The sequence below is a fragment of the Pan paniscus genome, chromosome 15 (assembly GCF_029289425.2).
Source record: "Pan paniscus chromosome 15, NHGRI_mPanPan1-v2.0_pri, whole genome shotgun sequence".
Lineage (NCBI taxonomy): Eukaryota > Metazoa > Chordata > Mammalia > Primates > Hominidae > Pan > Pan paniscus.
In genome coordinates, this window is record NC_073264.2 from 70,921,711 (window position 1) to 70,941,050 (window position 19,340).

The window sequence follows — 19,340 nt, forward strand, 5'->3', positions numbered from 1 at the left end:
AGTGGGTTATCATTTGTCCCCAGAACCCATGAGAGTGAAAGGAGCTGGGTGTTGCCTTTGGTTCCTAGATACAGGTAGCATAGTCCAAGGGGGTGTGGGACAGCCAATGTCACTGACCTCCAGGAGGGGATGTGTCCATGACCCTTTTCCTGGGAGCTGAGAGGATGCCAGTATCCTCCCTGCCGGTTCTGGTGAAATGTTTGTTTTATCCCCAAACTGGGACTGTATGAGTCCCAGGGAGGAATACTGGTGGTGGCTGCTCCACACTACCTGGAATGCTTACCATCAGAGGGAATAACCAGCTGGGAGGGTGGGTGGCCTCTCAGGAAGCTTGGAGGCTCTTTCCCCGAAAAGCAACCTGAGAGAACCCCGGCTGTGGAGATTGCTTTGTGCCCGAGGAGGCCCATTGCTTGCGAAACTTGCTGAGAAGGAAGCAGGAATGCAGTCTTTTCTTCCTGACTTCCTGATTGCTTTACTTTTGCACTGGGCCTGTGTGTTTCAGGCTGGGAGCCAGGCTTGGGGCGTGGAGCAGAAGCAGAGAGAGGTGGGCATGCCAGGGGCGGGGCCACCTAGTGTGTGAGGTTATCCTAAGCCTTGCTCTTTCCATCTATCCCCACTGCAGAGGTGGGACAAGGGAGGAGGGGTCTCCTTCAGAAACACAATTGCTTCTTGGCTTGGTTGGAACCTAGGAGGCCTGGGTGGGGTCTGAAACAGGTGATTAGGCTTTGTATGTAGGACTCCAGAGGGCAGAATAGGGACCAGGGTGTGAACCACTGTTGGGTGGAGGTGGGGACAGATTTTGGCTTGGTGCAAGGAACTACCTGAAAATGAGAGCTCTCCAAGAATGGCCTTGAGGCCTCTGGAATCCTGCTTGGGTAAGGGTTGGATGGCAGGATCCATACATATTGCATCATATCCATGAAAAGGCTGCTCCCTGGGCTTGCGCGGTGGGCAGCCTGCGGGGCCGTATACTGTGGCCCTGGGTGACATGAACTTGAAGCCTCTTTTCCTTTGAGAGTCTCTGCTAATGATTTCCTGGTGCTTGAGTTGGGCTGGTATCAAAGGGAGGGCAGGCAGAGGACTGGGCACTGGATGTGATGCCTGGACTGAGCGTTCCCACAGGGTAGGGTTGAGTCTCAGAGGAGGCTGCTTCCTCTCCCTGGGGCTAATCAGAAGGGAACAGAGTTGCTAGGGGAGAATTATTGATCACTAACTGAGTACCAGGCACCATGGGAGGCAAAAAAATAAATAAATAAATAATAAAAAAAAACTATATAATTCATGTTCCTGTTCTCAGGGACCTGATGGTCTGTACAAGACCACAGGTGGCCAGATGGTACACAATGCAATATGGAAGCACGTGAGGGTGGAGGCCATGCAGGGCTGCCAGGTACACCTGTTCAGGTTGGGCACTACACAATGCTAGGGACGCCACTCTACAGATGTCTTGTGCAACCGTACATGAGGCCTTGAAGTCAAAGGAAGACGTTAGGTTTTTACACATTTGCCTGATGCCAAAGGGTGAGGAGGAATTGACCAATATCTGTTAAAGATCAGGGTCTGGGCATGTGTCTATTGATCTGATTGTGCACATCCAAAGAGAAGAGTTCCTATGAACACACTTGTAACCTGGATTCTAAACCACGTAGTCTCTATCAACTCTTCCTCCTCACCTCTTCTCAGGAACCCAAAATCCTTCCACCTCCTACTGTGAGTTTTTCCCTTTGAGAAAACACAGTTTCTTGCCCTGGCTGCCCCTCCTCCCACTCCTTCCCATTCCCTCTGTTCCTAGCAATGTGACTTGGCAGAGAATGGAAAAATCTCTTCCAGGAACCTGACACCCTCCATTCTTTTCCCCATATCCCCTCAGAATCTACTCTAATTTAATACAATTTTGGAGACAGGAAGATCTTTTTGTGTTATGTTAATGATACCTGAGAGTTGTTGAGCACATGCTGTGTGATGGATGCTGTGATTTAAATTACATTTCTTTTTAACTTTTATTTTAGATTTAGGGGTACATGTACAGGTTTGTTGTTACAGACAAACTTGTGTTATGGGGGTTTGGTGCATGGACCACTTTGTCACCCAGGTACTAAACATAGTACCTGATAGTTCTGATAGTTATTTTTCCTGATTCTCTCCCTTCTTCCACCCTCCTCCCTCAAGTAGGCCCCAGTGTCTGTTGTTCCCTTCTTCGTGCCCATTAGTTCTCATTATTTAACTCCCACTTATCGGTGGGAACATGCAGTATTTGGTTTTCTGTTCCTGCATTAGTTTGCTAAGAATATTGGCCTCCAGCTCCATCTGTGTTCCTGCAGAGAACATGATCTCATTCTTTTTTACGGCTGTATAGATTCCATGATGTATATGTACCACATTTTCTTTATCCAGCCTACTGTTGATGGGCATTTAGGTTGATTCTATGTCTTTGCTATTGTGAATAGTGCTGCAATGAACACACGTGTGCATGTGTCTTTATGGTAGAATGACTTATATTCCTTTGGGTATATACCCAGTAATGAGATTGCTGAGTTGAATAGTAGTTCTGTTTTTAGTTCTTTGAAAAATTGCCACACTATTTTCCACAATGGTTTAACTAATTTACCCTCTCACCAGCAGTGTATAAGTGTTCCCTTTACCTTGAATGTAAATGGGCTAAATGCCCCAAATAAAAGGCACAGAGTGGCAAGCTGGATAAAGAAGCAAGGCCGAACAGCATGCTGTCTTCAAGAGACCCATTTAACATGCAATGACACCCATAGGCTTAAAATAAAGGGATGGAGAAAAATCTACCAAGCAAATGGAAATCAGAAAAAAGCAGGGGTTGCATTCCTAATTTTAGACGAAGCAGACTATAAGCCAACAAAGATGAAAAAAGACAAAGAAGGGCATTACATCATGGTGAAGGGTTCAAATCAACAAAAAGGCCTAACTGTCCTAAATATAGATGCACCAAACACAGGAGTACCCAGATTCATAAAGCAAGTTCTTTTTAAAAAGTAAATAATTGAAATTTATTTTTTATAATTCTGGAGGCTGGAAAGTCTAAGATCAAGGTGCTGGCAGATTCAGTATCTGATGAGGGCTGCTCTCTGCAGATAATGCCTTGTTGCTGCATCCTCCAGAGGGGGTGAATGCATAAAGCAAGTTCTGAGAGACCCATGAAGAGACTTAGACTCCCACACAATAACAGAGGGAGACTTCAACACCCCACTGACAGTATTAGACAGATCATCAAGGCAAGATGAATCATCAAAGCAAAGATACTCAGGACCTGAACTCAACACTTGACTGAATGGACCTAGTAGACATCTATAGAACTCTCCACCCCAAAACAACAGAATATACATTCTTCTCATCGCCACATGGCACATTCACTAAAATCAACCAAAGAATTGGACATAAAGCAATTCATAGCCAATGCAAAAAACAAAAATAAAATTATACCAATCACACCCTTGGACAACAAAGCAATAAAAATAGAATTGAGTACAAAGAAAATTGCTCAAAACCATACATTTACACGGAAATTAAACAGTCTCCTCCTGAATGACTTTTGGGCAAATAAATTAAGGGAGAAATCAATAAGTTATTTGAAACTAATGAGAACAAAGATACAGCATACCAGAATCTCTGGGATACAGCTAAGGCAGTGTTAAGAGGGAAATGTATAGCACTAAATGCCCACGTTTTTATTTAGTCTTCGCAATAGCCTTATGAGATAAGATGCTATTGCTATCCTTATTTTATAGGTTAGGAAAAGGCTTAGAGTGGTTAAATAATCTGCCCAATTTGCATGGCTAGTGAGTGGTACAATTGGTATTCATGCCCAGCCTGGTTCCGGGCCCCAGCTGCTCTTCTGACCTGCTCCTTCTTTTGCCTCATCCTGTCTCCCGAGTTAACCTGCTTTTTGAGACCTGAAAGCTTTGACTGGAAAAGATCCTGTGATTGCATATTTTTTCCAAACTGGCCTAGACTTGTTCTTTCACAGGCTGGATGTAGCAAGCAACACAACAAACACAACACCCAAACAATCATGGGGGGGTAGTGGTGGCTGTGTAAATTTTACTTAAGGGACATTTTAATTTCATCTCTGGCAAAAGTCAGCTATTTTCCCAGATTCTGAAGTGGCATAAAAAGCCTTCAGTCAGCCATTGCTCTTGACAGCAGAATTCTACTTGTAGAAAATTATCCTATAGAGATAATTGCTTGAGGATCTACGTAAAGAGATTTTCACTGCAGCATTGCTTTGTAATAGTGAACTATTGGAAATAACCTAAATATCTATTAGTAGGTGATTGGTTATGGCCCATTTAAAAGAATGTAGCCATTAAAAAATATGGTAGTGACTTATGGTATAAATGTGGCTGTAGAGGCTGGACATGGTGGCTCATGCCTGTAATCCCAGCACTTTGGGAGGCTGAGGCAGGAGGATTGCTTGAGTCCAGGAGTTCCAGACCAGCCTGGGCAACATAATAAGACCTAGTCTCTACACAGAATAAAAAATTAGCGAGGTGTGGTGGCAGGCACCTATATCCCCAGCTACTTAAAAGGCTGAGGCAAGAGGATCGCTTGAGCCCAGGTGTTTGAGAGGTCAGGGCTGCAGTGAGCTATGATTGCGCACTGCACTCTAGGCTGGGCGACAGAGTGAACCTTGAGGCTAAAAAGAAAAAGAAAAAAGGGGCTGGATGGCTGGGCTCGGGCTCATGCCTGTAATTCCAGCATTTTGAGAGGCTGAGGTGGGAGGATCACACAAGCTCAGGAGTTTGAAACCAGCCTGGGCAACATAGTGAGGGCTTGTCCCTACAAAAAATAATTTTAAAAATTAGCTGTGTGTGGTGGTGCATGCTTGTAGTCCTAGCTACTTGGGAGGCTGAGATTGGAGGATTGCTTGAGCCCAGGAGATGGAGGCTGCAGTGAGCTGTGATTGCACCACTGCATCCAGCCTGGGTGACGGAACAAGACCCTGTCTAAAACAAACAAATCAGAAAGAAAGAAAGAGGCTATTTCTCCCTTCCTTTTCTAGAAATCATTCAAAAGCAACAAGGAAAATGGGGAAAAATTCCATAGACAATAATTTTTTGGTGAAACGGGGACACATATCATTTGCAGACTCCAGAATGCGTGAAAAGGCTGCCAGTGTCACCATTAGGCAGCACTCACTAGGGAGAAAGAGAATGCAGAGGGGGTGGATGTCAGGAAGCTCTAGGAATATGTATACCTCCTGCAGGTGGAGGATGCAACCTCAAGTGCAAAAGAGATCTCCTTCCTTTGTAACAACAGCTATGGGAATTGGGTGAGCAAGGCTGACAGCAGAAGCCATCTTATACCCCGCTCAGGTTCATACAGCCCGTAGAAGCGGATGTTTTAGCTATCCATTGCTGTATAACAAACCACCCCCAAACTTGGTGATTTTAAACATTTATTTGTTATTCTCTTTCACAGTTCTGGGATATGACAGGTTCAGCTGATGGCTTTTGCTTGGGGTCCTCATATGGTTGCTGAGGATAAGTCATCTGCATCGTGATCTCAGAGTAGTCAGACTTTTTATCTGGTAGCTGATGGCCCCAGAGCAATTGCTCCACGAGGCTTAAGTCAAAGCTGCAAGGCATCTTATGACCTAGTATGGAAGGCCTACAATGTCACTTTCAGCACATTATATTTTGTCAAGCAATTTACTAAGAGTGTCCCAGATTTGAGAGATGGGAGAAATAGACTCCACCTCTAAATGGGAAGAGTAGCAAAGAATTTATGACCATCATTAACTGTCCACATGGGGCTATACAAAAAATCAAATGGATGAGCAGTAGTTGTATGAAGCAGTCTGTGTCTATGGCTGATGGTGGTGGAGGGAAGCCAGCTATCCTAAAAGGATACCTTGTCCCGCCCCACAACAGAGCCTCATGCAAATAACTTGCCCACTCAATAATGAGTGACACATAGCATCAAATTAAATCCACTATAAGGTGAAGGAGGAAAAAAGAGTGTCAAACATTTCCAACAATTGAAGAATACTTACCAGAAAAAATTGACATAGAGCAGCTGAAAAAAGCATTAGGCAATTGAATTTTAAAAAGTGAATGCAGTAATTGCTTCTATGAAGGAAGACCACAAAACAGAAATACATTAACAGATTTTTTTTTAATTACCATTTTGCAACCCCTAATATAGCAATTGGTTTAGGTAGGGATCATCAATAGATGTGAAAACCCTTGAGTAAAAGGCAATTGGGGAATAATATATTTATGGTGATAAAGTATCACCACATGGAGTAATTATAGAGGGAAGATATGTACCTGGAGAAACCTAGCAGTTACCCATTTTAACCAAGTGGTCAAACTTGGAATTACTGATATCAAGACAGCCTAAACTCATGTGCCTCCTGATGGAATGCAATATGAAATTCACAACATCATTACAGGCAAAATGTTTAATCTGAATTTTATCAAGTCTTTGGACCTAGCTGGCAATTTATCAGAAATACAAATGCTAGATAAACAAATGAAATATAAAGAAACAACCTGACAAATCTAGTCTATGGGATATTTTATAAAACAACTGGCATGGATTCTCTCTTTTTTTTTTCACATGTAGGGAGGACACAAGTTTTGTGCCCCTTGTCACAATGACCCCAGATTCCCGTTTGGTGTATTGTAAACAGAGGAGCCACTCTTCAACCTCCCTGCCCTAAGCAAACCCTGGCATATACTCTTAAAGAAGTAAATGTCATAACAAAAGTTGGAGAGCTAGTCTAGATTAAAAGAGAATAAAGGCTGGGCGCAGTGGCTCATGCCTGTAATCCCAGCACTTTGGGAGGCCGAGGCTGATGGATCATGAGGTCAAGAGATTGAGACCATCCTGGCCAACATAGTGAAACCTCATATCTAGTAAAAATACAAAAATTAGCTGGGCGTTCTGGCATGCACCTGTAGTCCCAGCTACTTGGGAGGCTGAGGCAGGAGAATTGCTTGAACCCGGGAGGTGGAGGTTGAAGTAAGCTGAGATCTCGTTACTGCACTCCAGCCTGGTGACAGAGCAAGACTCCATCTCAAAAAAAAAAAAAAAAAAAAAAAAAGAGAATAAAGAGACATAACAAGCAAATGCAATGTATAATTGGATACTGGGTTGGAATAGTATTTAAAAACATTTTTTGAGGTAATTGGGGAAATTTGAGTATAGATTATATATTAGATGATATTATAAAGTTATTGTTAAATTAGTATGGTTGCTATGGTCTGACTGCTTGTGCCCCCCTAAGATTCATATGTTGAAACCTAATCACCAATGTGATGGGAGGTGGGGTTGTTGGGAGGTGATTAGGTCATGGGGGCAGAGCTCTCATGAATGGGTTTTGTGGCCTTATAAAAAAGGACCCATAGAGCTGCCTTGCCCCCTCCACCATCTAAGGGCACAGCAAGAAGGTACCATCTGTGAACCAGAAAGTAGGCCTTCGCCAGACACTGAATCGTGGGTGTCTTGATTTTGGACTTCCCAGCCTCTGGAACTGTGAGAAATAATTTTCTGTTGTTTACAAGCTACCCTGTCTATGGTAATTTATTCCAGCAATTCAAATGGTCTAAGATAGGGGTTATATAGTGGAATGTTTTTATTTTAGGAGGTGCAGACTAAAGTTTTTGTGGTTGAAGTGTTCTGATGTCTACAATCTATTTAAAAATGATTTGGAAAAATGCATGTATGTATTGTTTGTGAGTATAGAGACAGTGAAAGCACATATAGCAAAATAATAATAATTGGTGAATCTATGTGAAGTATATGATATATGACTGCTCATTGTATTATTCTTTCAACATGTCTGTAGCTCTGCAAGTTTTCAAAATGAAAAGTTGAAGGGAAAAAGAACATAGGGATGAGATTGTGAGATAACAGAATGAGATGAAGCATGGGTGGGCAGAACTCAGATCAAAGTATCAGAGAAATAAGGATGAAATGGAAGGGGTGCAAATAATAGGCAATTAAAAAAACCACAGCAAGGGACAAAAATATAATTTTCTGAAATAGAGACATTAATTTATATTATGTATCAGAGAAAATTAATGCAGGAGAGCCAACCTAGAGATGTGTCCTAGTAAAGTTATTAAACTTCAAAGATAACTAAGCAAAATGATCAAGTCACTGAGGGGCGGGGGAAGCAGGCTTGTTTCCGAGTTCCGTGCAGCAACATTCAATGTCAGAAGAAAGTCATGCAATACTTAAAAAAGATGTCCAAGGGAAAAAAAAGTGTTACACATGGAGTTCAAATCCAGCCAAATTATCCTTCAACCATAAAGACTACAGATATCCTCGATCATAAAATAATTCAGGGGATGTTGATTCTTTGAATCTTCCTTGAAGAAACAATCAGAGGATGGATGCCAGCCAACAAAGAGATAACTGAGGACATTATAGAAAAAAGACTGGAGGCAACTTTGAATATATGTAATGTAGACTAAAGCAAAAATAATTCCACACTTTAGAGTGATTGAAAATAATGTAAAAATGACATGTCCTGACAATGTATTGAACAAATACTCGTGGAGGAAGGGGGAAAGTAGGTGAGAGGTAGATTAAGGTAACTGATTGTTACATCTGTAATAAGTGGGAGTCAAAAAATATTACTCAAGACTGACAAACCAAGTAATAGAAGCATACACATTTTTAATAGTACAAAATGAAACTCAGAGAAAGATGTTCTCTTTGGTAGGAGAGAGGAGGAAGAGAGGAAGAGGAAATGTGCTTTTTTTTTTCATTGTTCCTAGGCACTAATAGACATTTCTTGAATAATAGAAGACTAGAGGTATTTTTTTAAAAGTTTTATTATAAAAGTAACAGAGCAAAAATGAAAACCTATTGAAATTTGAAAAGAATTATTCACAGCAACAAAGACAACAGACTACATAGTGAATGTTTTTAAAAAACTATATATAAACAAAAATAGAACATAATGTTACTATGTTAGAACTAACGCTAATTTATTTGACATATGAATAGATGTTGAAATAGGCTTAACTCACCTATTAAAATAAACAATATTTCAGAGTATTCTTAGGCAACACCCACCTTCATGCTGAGTTCAAGCAAGTGAGCACCTACAATAGGTGTTTTCAGAAAGGCTGAAAATAGGCCAGGTGCAGTGGCTCATGCCTGTAATCCCAGCACTTTGGGAGGCCGAGGTGAGTGGATCACTTGAGGTCAGGAGTTTGAGACCAGCCTGGCCAATATGGTGAAACCCCATCTCTACTAAAAATAAAAAAATTATCCAGGCATGGTGACACATGCTTGTAATCCCAGCTACTCAGGAGGCTTCGAAGCAGAAGAATTGCTTGAACCCGGGAGGCAGAGGTTGCAGTGAGCTGGGATTGTGCCATTGCACTCCAGCCTGGGTGACAGAGCGAGACTTCATCTTAAAAAAAAAAAAAGGTTGAAAATAAAAGTACATACAAAGATAGGTGAGGCAAATGCAAAACAAAACAAAAGACAAACAAAAGAAAGCCCAGGTCATAATTTTAATATCACACTAGATGGAGATGAAGAAAGTCACTTTAAGGTGGGGTGCTGTGGCTCATGCTCGTAATCCCAGTGCTTTGGAAGGCTGATGTGAGAGGGTCACTCCAGCCCAGGAGTTCAAGACCCGCCTAGGTAACATAGACCCTGTCTCTACAAAACATTAAAAAAAAAATTAGCCAGGAGTAGTGTTGCATAACTGTAGTCCCAGCTATTCAGGAGGCTGAGCTGGGAGGATCACTTGAGCCAGGGAGGCTGAGGCTGCAGTGAGCAGTGATAGAGCTACTATACTATACTCTAGCCTGGGTGATACAGCCAGACTCTGCCTCTAAAAAAAAAAAAAAAAAAAAAAGAAAGAAAGTCACTTTATAATACTTAAGGATGGAATCCACAATGAATACAACAGTTCTGAATATCTATGTACCAAATAGCAAAGCACAACATTCATAAAGCTAAAATTATAAGAGATACAGGGGGTAAAAACAGACAAACAAATGGTAGGAAACTTTAATTCACCCATCACAGTCAATGATGGATCAACTGAAAAAAAAATAATTAGGATATAGAAAACCTAAATATCATATTTAGAAAAGCAGATACAGGTTTACAATGTCTTTTCCAAAACTCTCTATAGTTTTTCAAAGTGTGGAAAGCTGATATAGTACATATACTGAATATTATGTAATATCTTAATTGGGGTTCATAATGAAACACATTGGTATTTCTGCAGTGAACCATATGATGCGGGAAGCAAAAACCATAACTAGTCTTACATCAGTTTAGAACAGAGTTTGCTGTCAAAGGAGTTACAAAAAAAAGTTTAGAAATCAGAACATTTTGGATTTAGGATATTTCAGAGTTGGGAAGGTGACTCTGTGTTGGGCTCCACATAAGGAAAAATTTCAACCTAGAACTGTCTAAAAAAGAAATGAAGTCCCTTGGAAGTGCCTGCCACTGGGGCTCAGGTGGGTGGGAGACATTCAAGCAGAGATAACCATTTTTTCAGGCGACTCAAGTACCAAGTAGAGAGTTGGACAAGGAGACTACCAAGTTATTTTCTCACCTGGGATTCTAGGGTTAGACTAGCTGGAAAGTGGTGGGTTAGAGAAGGGGGATGAACAGAATGAGTTCATACAATCCTATGCGTTGTCTCTTAGGTATCTGTCAAAATTAAAGCAAAATGGTACTGATCCAGTGTTCCAACATGTGGTTGGGAAATGCGTATACAAGCTACTAACTCAGTGAAGATAGCAGACAAGTTGCTTTTTACAAGCTCTTAGAGGATGGATCCCATTCCAAAGTAGGCGTAAAATATGCTGAAAAGTGGCTGGGCGCGGTGGCTCATGCCTGTAATCTCAGAAATTTGGGAGGCTGAGGAGGGTGGATCACCTGAGGTCAGGAGTTCGAGACCAGCCTGGTCAACATAGTGAAACCATGTCTCTACTAAAAATACAAAAATTAGCTGGGTGTGGTGGCACATGCCTGTAATCCCAACTACTCGGGAGGCTGAGGCAGAAGAATCGCTTGAACCTGGGAGGCGGAGGTTGCAGTGAGCTGAGATTATGTTATTGCCCTTCAGCCTGGGCAACAAGAACAAAACCCTGTCTCAAAAAAAAAAAAAAGTCCTGAAAGGTAGGGTAGCAAGTGGGGCTTTGAAGGGACAGCAAGCTTGTCCCCTCGCTTCCTATGGCTGAAGCAGCAATATCACTCAATGAGTACTTCTGAACTCTTTCTGTGCCATCAAGCACATTTGTAAATTTCTGCATTTGGTGCTGCATAGCTGGGGGCCACAGCAGGTTTAGGCGGTCAGTGAATACTGACAATAGAGAGCTTGGCCCATTTCTGAGAGCTGATAGGTCAGGTGGATGCTGGCGAGAAAAGGCAGTGGCAAGTGGAGGGCATTAGGCCTTTGTTGGGCCATAATTGGCTGATTTGATGATTATGAGCGAGGACTGGGGAATGGGGAAGGTCATTGCTGCTGGCTGCCGCTACCTGCCACGTGTCAGTGACGTCTTCTGGGTGCATGGGTTTCCTGACCCTTGTTGGGTTGCTTTACTGCTTTTTAAAACTTCCAAAGGACTCACCCTGCCTTCTTGGGAACAACTATCAGTGTTTGATGACTTTTGCTGAGGGAGCTCTTTCAATTATCTTCCTGGAATCACGCCAGTTGTGATTACTGCCACACTCTCTATGGTTCCACCACTCAGCCTGGAAAATGGTGAGGCTGGTGGAGTGGAGGTCAGCTACCCTCTGAAGCACTTCTTTCCCCCTTGCAACTTTAAGCAAACATTCCATGGCCAGAAGGGAGCAAAGTCTGTGGGAGGGCAGAGAGCAGCAGGACTCACCCGGTCAGAAGTCCTTTAAAACATTGATTTCTCTTCAGCTTGAACAAAACAACATGAGTTGCATTATGGAGGAGGCAGAAAATGAAGATAAGCACAAAAAAGAAAACAAAAATCTCACCACGCAGAGATAAGTGCTATTCATGGTTTAGTCTGACTGTTTCCAACTGGGTTCCTAGATGTCCTGGGGTTCTATGGAGGTGCTTCTAAGACGCCTTAAATACTTAGAATTTAACCAAAGAATGGCCGGGTGCAGTGGCTCATGCCTGTAATCTCAGCACTTTGGGAGGCCGAAGCAGGTGGATCACCTGAGGCCAGAAGTTCAAGACCAGCCTAGCCAACATGGTGAAACTCCATCTCTACTGTAAATACAAAAAAAAAAAAAAAAAAAAAAAATAGGCCAGGCGCGGTGGCTCATGCCTGTAATCCCAGCACTTTGGGAGGCCGAGGCAGGTGGATCACGAAATCAGGAAATCGAGACCATCCTGGCTAACATGGTGAAACCCCATCTCTACCAAAAAAAAAAAAAAAAAAAAAGCCGGGCCTAGTGGCCGGTGCCTGCAGTCCCAGCTACTCAGGAGGCTGAGGCAGGAGAATGGCATGAACCCGGGAGGCGGAGGTTGCAGTGAGCCGAGATTGCGCCACTGCACTCCAGCCTGCGTGATAGAGTGAGACTCCATTAAAAAAAAAAAATTAATCAAAGTAGAAAATATTTTGACCACATAAAAATGGCAATAAACAAAAAAATAACAGCAACCTTGGGGCAAACAGCAGTCTCATGGAGACCACCAGCATGTGATCGTGTGTGTCTCTGCCAGCCTCAGCCCAGCTCCTCCTGCTGTCCCTGGGTGGTTATTTGCACTTGTCATGAATGTGCCTTGGTTGGAAGGCTGGAGCCCTGCAGACCCACACGTCTATCAGAGGGCTCAGGGCCTTACCTTCTGTATGTTCACCTCATGAGGAAATCGTGGGGTGTGTAAGAAGTGAATTTGTAACACATCGTGGTGTGATTCCATTGTATTATGGATCACTTTAGCACCTGTCTTTTATTTTTATTATTGAGGTATGGTAAATACCTCTTAATAGAAATACATTTCAATAAGTGGCAGGATACAGAATGCTGAGTACTAACCTTCCCCACCCCAAGCCCACAATATCCTGTAACCTGTGGCCCCTCAGCTACCTGGCTGGGAAGTTCCCTCATGCCTTTAGAGGAGGATTTCAGAAATGTGGAGAGAAAGAAGCATGAGGTTACTCAGCTTTCTCATTGAAACTGAAAACAGAGGAAAGTATTGATGGCTTTCAAGACCAGAATCTAGGCCAGGTGTGGTGGCTCATGCCTGCAATCCCAGCACTTTGGGAGGCCAAGGCAGGAGGACTGCTTGAGATCAGGAGTTTGAAATTAGCCCGGGCAACATAAGGAGACCCCATCTTTACAAAACAATGAAGAATTAGCTGGGCTTGGTGGCGTGTGCCTATTGTTCCAGCTGCTTGGGAGGCTGAGGCAGGAGGATCCCTTGAGCCCAGGAGGTAGGGGCTGCAGTGAGCCATGATGGCACCACTACACTCCATCCTTGGCAACAGAGTGAGACTCTGTCTCAAAACAACAACAACAACAACAACAACAAAAACAAAGACCAGAATCTAAACAGTTGTCTAAATAGCAAAAGAAGAGCTGGGTTGGGGAAGGGAAGAGAATCAGAGGGAAAGCTGGAGAGAAACAAAGTTCCTGCACCCTGACCCACTATCCCACCCAAGGTCACAATCCTGGGTTGGAGACAGTCACCAGAATAAATGTGGGGACTCTGAGGCCAGAGAAGACCTGTGCTCCTTCCCAAGCATGGCCTGGGGAAGTTGGCTGAGATCCTGGAGTACCCTGTCTGGTCAGCTGTCATTGTGTCTGACGACTGCTGGATGGAGCACTGAGGCAGAGAGGCCACAAGTTGGCAAAGTCCTCCTCCTTGAGACTCCCGTGGCTCAATGGGTACAGGGAGCCAAAGGCCCATGGGACGTGACCAACTCAGCATTCCACTGAGTCTATATGATCAAACAGCAAACTGTTTATCATGAATACAGAATGTGGGCAAACTCACGACCGTGCCTGCCCCAGAAGGTTTGCTGAGGGCAATCACTTCCTGGCGCCAAGCTCCTTGAGGTTATCTACTGGGACATCTAGAGAATGCAGTCTTGCGGGACTACTCTGGACGAGCAGCTGACCCCTTCTTCCACCCCCCTTCTCACTATGTCTTTTGCCTAATAAATACGGAGGGCTGTGTAAAGGTCAGGGCCCTTGTCCACTAGAGGCAAGGTGCCCCCTGACCCCTTCTTCCAAATATACGCTTTTGTCTTTTATTCCTGCATTCGCCCGCTTTGTTCAGTCCCCCTAGGTCCATGTGGGTTACATAGTGGCGCCGCAGAACAGGGACTTCAAGGACGTAAATGAAGAAGGTCTGCTGGAGCAGAGGAACTGAAATTGAGAAGGTGAACGGGGACTCCAGGCCGAGTCTGCCGACAGGGATATAAGGTCGGTGCCCTAAAGAGGTACCGGGACCAGTGCTTTAAAGAAGTCCTGGGAATGGGAAGTTTTCTGAATCAGGGTAACATGAGGCAGAATTTGTCTGTTGGAGAAAAACATTATGTGCAGTTGCTTAAAGTTTTGTTGAAACAAACTGGTGCTCAGGTCAGTTCTCAGACATTAAGATGCTGCCGGAGGTTATTACGCATAACCCATGGTTTCCACAGGCAGGCACTCTTGATGTGGAAAATTGGGATAGAGCAGAAGGATTAAAACAGGCTCATCAAAAAGGTTTTAAAGTTGATTCTTCAGTTTTTTCCACTCAGAGTTCAGTTTGTACTGTACTTCTGCCATTATCTCACGATTCTGCGGGGTAGCAGGCTGAATCTAAAAATCTGAAAGAATCTGTTGTCCCACCCACAGATCCAATTGAAAATCAAAGACAGGAGAGGGAGAATAAAAATTGGCCTATACCACCTCCTCCAGTTGCAGAAACATCTGTACTGCCTCCTTTGGTGGCAAAAATAGAGAGCCCCCAATACAGAGAATTTATGCTCTGCTGTCATAGCCGGAGAGCCCTTAGGACCTTGCGCTTTTCCTATTTCCGTAACGCCTGATCCAAATAATCTGCAGCAGGTTATTCACGAACACACTCCACTAGAGTTTAAGTTGTTAAAGGAATTAAAAGCGAGTGTGGTAAATAATGTCATACAGAGCCCATTCACTTTAGGATTGCTAGAATCAGTGTTTGGTGCCATACATCTTTTACCCTTTGATGTGAAACACTTGGCGCGAACTTGCTTGTCTGCGAGTGCCTATCTGATGTGTAATTTCAATTGGCAAGAAATGTGTGCAGAGCAGGCTAGACAGAACTGTGCTGCTGGAAACGGAGACATTACAGAGGATATGCTATTGGGTAATGGCCCTTATTCAGACCTGGAACGTCAAATGGCACTCCCAGACGCTGCTTATCAGCAGTGAGCATAGGCCACTAAATGCACTTGGGCCACAATTCCTGAAGAGGGAGTCCCAGTACAATCCTTTTTACATATCATGCACGGGTCATAGGAACCCTATGCACAGTTTCTTGCAAGATTACGAGACGCAGTGAAGCATCAGATTCCTCATACCATGGCTGCAGAAATGCTAACCTTAACTCTAGCTTTTGAGAATGCAAACGCAGATTGTAAAAGTGCACTGGCACCTGTGAGATGTACAAAAAACTTGGGAAATTTTCTCAGAGCTTGTCAAGTTGCAGGAACTGAGCTTCATCGCTCTTCAATGTTAGCTGAAGCAATGGCTAATTTAGTAGTTGACAAATCTAAAAGGAGCCAAGGGTCAAACTCTAAAATGGGAAAATGTTATAATTGTGGAAAAACTGGACATTTAAAAAAGGAATGCCACCAGATCTCAGGACAGAAAGGATCTTACAATGCAGTTCCTCCACCAGCGGAAAAAACGCCAGGACTTTGTCCTCGCTGTAACAAAGGAAATCGCTGGGCTAATCACTGCCGCTCAAAATTTCATCGGAATGGCACCCCCCTGTCGGGAAATGAGATGGGGGCCTGGACTTGGGTCCCACAAACAGTGAGGGCATTCCCAGTCCAGACCTTAACCCCGTTTTAGGCATGGGTTCCTGGAGGCACATTGATTCCGTCACCCCAGGAACACCAGGAAGTGCAGGATTAGATCTACCTGCCAGAGAAAGAATCACATTAGTTGGGGGAGACAAACCCATCAAAGTTCCCACTGGTATTTGGGGACCTTCACCAGCAGGATACATGGGACTAATTTTAGGCAAAAGCCGCCTTAACTTGCAAGGCATGCCTGTAGTCCCAGGAGCTGTTGACTCTGATTATGAAGGAGAAACTCAAGTAGTTTTAATGTCACAAGATCTTTGGGTTTTTGAACTGGGAGAATATATTGCTCAATTATTGCTTATTCCCTGCAAATTACACCCTTCTCCATGAAAGGAGAAACAAGGAAATAAAGGGTTTGGGAGCACAACTACATGGGAAATCTATCTATCCCGACCCATAGCCTCTAATAGACCCACCTGTGTAGTACAAATTAAAGGAAAGAAATTTTATGGGCTTATGGATACGGGAACTGATGTATCAGTAATATCTAAAGACAATTGGCCCCCATCCTGGCTCTTGCAATTAACTTCTACATCCCTAGTGGAAGTAGGAACAGCTCAAAGTGTTCAACAGAGTGCTGAGATTTTACCTTGTCTTGGTCCGGATGGGCAGTCATGTACTTTTCAGCCTTATGTTGCAAATATAGCTATCAGTTTATGGGGCTGAGACTTACTTACAGCATGGGAGATGAGACTTACAAATGAAAACTTTGATAACCCAGGATTTAAAATGTTGAAGGACATGGATATCAGAGTGAAAAAGGTTTAGGGAAATTCCTACAGGAAAATCCTAACCTGATATCAGTAACTGGAAAAACAGATAGAAAAAGGCTAGGAAATCAGGATTTCTGACAGAGGTCATTGATATTTCTCCCCTGCCCACTGCCTTACCATTAGAATGGCTTAGTGACAAACCTGTGCGGGTGGATCAATGGCCCCTAACACAGGAGAAGCTAGATACCTCTGGTGCTTCAGCGCAATGCTCAGAGCTAATTACAGTCATTCAGGTTTTACAGCTCACAGCTTCAGATCCTATCAACATTGTCTGTAATTCAGCTTATGTTGTAAACGTAGCCAGTCACATTCACATGGAAACTGCTACAGTTAAAAGTACACTAGACCCAGAACTGCTTAATTTGTTTCACTTATTCTCAAATGCTGCCATGCTACATGCCAAACAGGTGAGACAGCTGGTCATGTACAGTGACATTGTCTGTCATCATTTGCTCATATGGGGATACTTAAACAATTAAAAACTGACAATGGACTCGCTTATACTAGTCATGCTTTTCAAAATTTCTTACAGCTTTGGGCTATAACCCATAAAACAGGAATTCCTTATAATCCTAAAGGACAAGGCATTATAGAGCAGGCACATTGAGCATTACAACACATGTTGAAAAGACAAAAAGGGGGTATAGGAGGCCAACTACCACCTCAATCAAAACTACATTTAGCCTTATTTACTTTACATTTTTGGACTCCTGGTACAGATGGTAAGACTCCAGCAGAAAGACATTGGCAAGTGTTAGAGGAAAAGAGGAAAGTTTATCTGAAAGCATTATGGAAATCCCTGGAAGGACAATGGAAAAGTCGGGTGGATTTACTGACGTGGAGAAGAGGGTATGCTTGTGTTTTCACAGGAGATGGACAAGCCGTGTGGGTGCCCTCAAGGTGTGTGCAACCATGGAATGGGAGACTGGAGGAACCCAGGGTGGCCAACCATGGGTCCGGTCCCTCTGGTGTGAGCCATGAGCCAGCTGAGCCTGAGTGCAAAGACGGAGAGAAGGCTGACCACAGTCATGACATCAACCCCCATAACCTGGGGACAACTCAAGAAAACCACACAGGAAGCTGAGAAACTACTGGAGCACCAGGGACAGTATGTAAAATTGGATGGACCACCAATGGGAAAATGAGAGCTGCCCACCCTGGCCTTACACTCCTTCAATTAATACATAAACAGAAAGGAGGATATACAGAGAGCCAAAGGCCCATGGGATGTGACCAACATTCCACTGAGTCTATATGATCAAACAGGAAACTGTTTATCATGAATACAGAATGTGGGCAAACTCATGACTGTGCCTGCCCCAGAAGGTTTGCTGAGGGCAATCGCTTCCTGACGCCAAGCTCCTTGAGGTTATCTGCTGGGACATCCAGAGAATGCAGTCTTGCAAGCTTACTCTGGACCGAGCAGCTGACCCCCTCTTCCACTTCCCTTCACACTATCTCTTTTGCCTAATAAATACGGAGGGCTGTGTACAAGGTCAGGTCTCTTGTCCACTAGAGGCAAGGTGCTTCCTGACCCTTCTTCCAAATATACTCTTTTGTCTTTGTCTTTTATTCCCGCATTTGCCTCCTTTGTTCAGTTCCCCTAGGTCCGTGCAGGTTACAAATGGGCGTGCAACTGGCTGGTTTGGAAGGGACTTCAGGGCTGGGATAAGAAGAAGCATAGTGCAGGACTCAGGACTGGGATTAGGGAAGGAGTGTTCTGGGCGGAGGGAACAAGTGGAGCGGGCCTGGTTTGGGGCTCATTTGGCTGAAGGGGCAGAGGAAAAGTTAAGGAGGAAGGGGCACGCTGGTTGGTGTAGGCTGTGGAGGGGACTGCTGATTGTGATTGTATTCTCAGAGTGGTGGGGGCCATTGAACATTTTAAAGAGGGCAGCAACATGATCATTCATTCTGGCTGCTTTGTGGGAAATGCCTTCCAGGGATTAAGAGCGGAAGAAGGAAGATGACAATAATCCAGACCAGAGATGAAGGTGGCTTGAGGGCGGCTTGGCCACGGCTGTGCTGTCCCACATGGAAGCCATTGGCCACATTAGCTATGAGCACTTGGAATGTGGCTGGTCTGAATGGAGATGTGCTGTGAGTGTAAAATGCAGACTGAATTTTAAAGGCTTAGTACAGAAACAAGAACATCAAATATCACATGGATAATTTTTAAAACTATTGATTACATGTGGAAATAACACTGTATTTTGACCACCACGCTGTATGGGGTTAAATATTTTATTAAAATTCATCTTGCTTGCTTCATTTTACTTTAAAATCTGTCATCTAGAAAATCTAAAGTTAGATACATGGCTTGCGTTTGTAGCTTGTGTGATATTTCCAGTGGACAGCAGTGGACGAGAGTGCTAGCAGTGTGTGGCAAGAAAGGCTTGGATCTGTGTTGATCCTGAAATAGAGCTGAGGAGAGCATCGGGGGTAAAGGAGGGAGAGCTGAGCCATGGGTTTATCGGTTTTCCAGGAATGAGGGATCCTGGGGAAGAAACACATCTGGGGAGAGGCCATTCATGAATAAAATGTGCAAATGTTGAGTGGTCCCTTCATC

General features: G+C 43.7%; 1 long non-coding RNA gene and 1 other non-coding gene across 2 annotated transcripts; one reads left to right on the plus strand and one right to left on the minus strand.

Annotated features, from left to right (window-relative positions):
* Positions 1-6,576: 6,576 nt before the first annotated feature.
* On the minus strand, positions 6,577-6,703 carry LOC112437111 (small nucleolar RNA SNORA11). The gene has a single exon (XR_003025773.2). It is a non-coding gene; the product is annotated as a small nucleolar RNA SNORA11 (small nucleolar RNA).
* Positions 6,704-14,083: 7,380 nt separating this feature from the next.
* LOC130540775 (uncharacterized) lies at positions 14,084-18,346 on the plus strand. Its single transcript, XR_008954772.2, has 2 exons — positions 14,084-14,370; positions 17,644-18,346. It is a non-coding gene; the product is annotated as an uncharacterized LOC130540775 (long non-coding RNA).
* Positions 18,347-19,340: the final 994 nt, after the last annotated feature.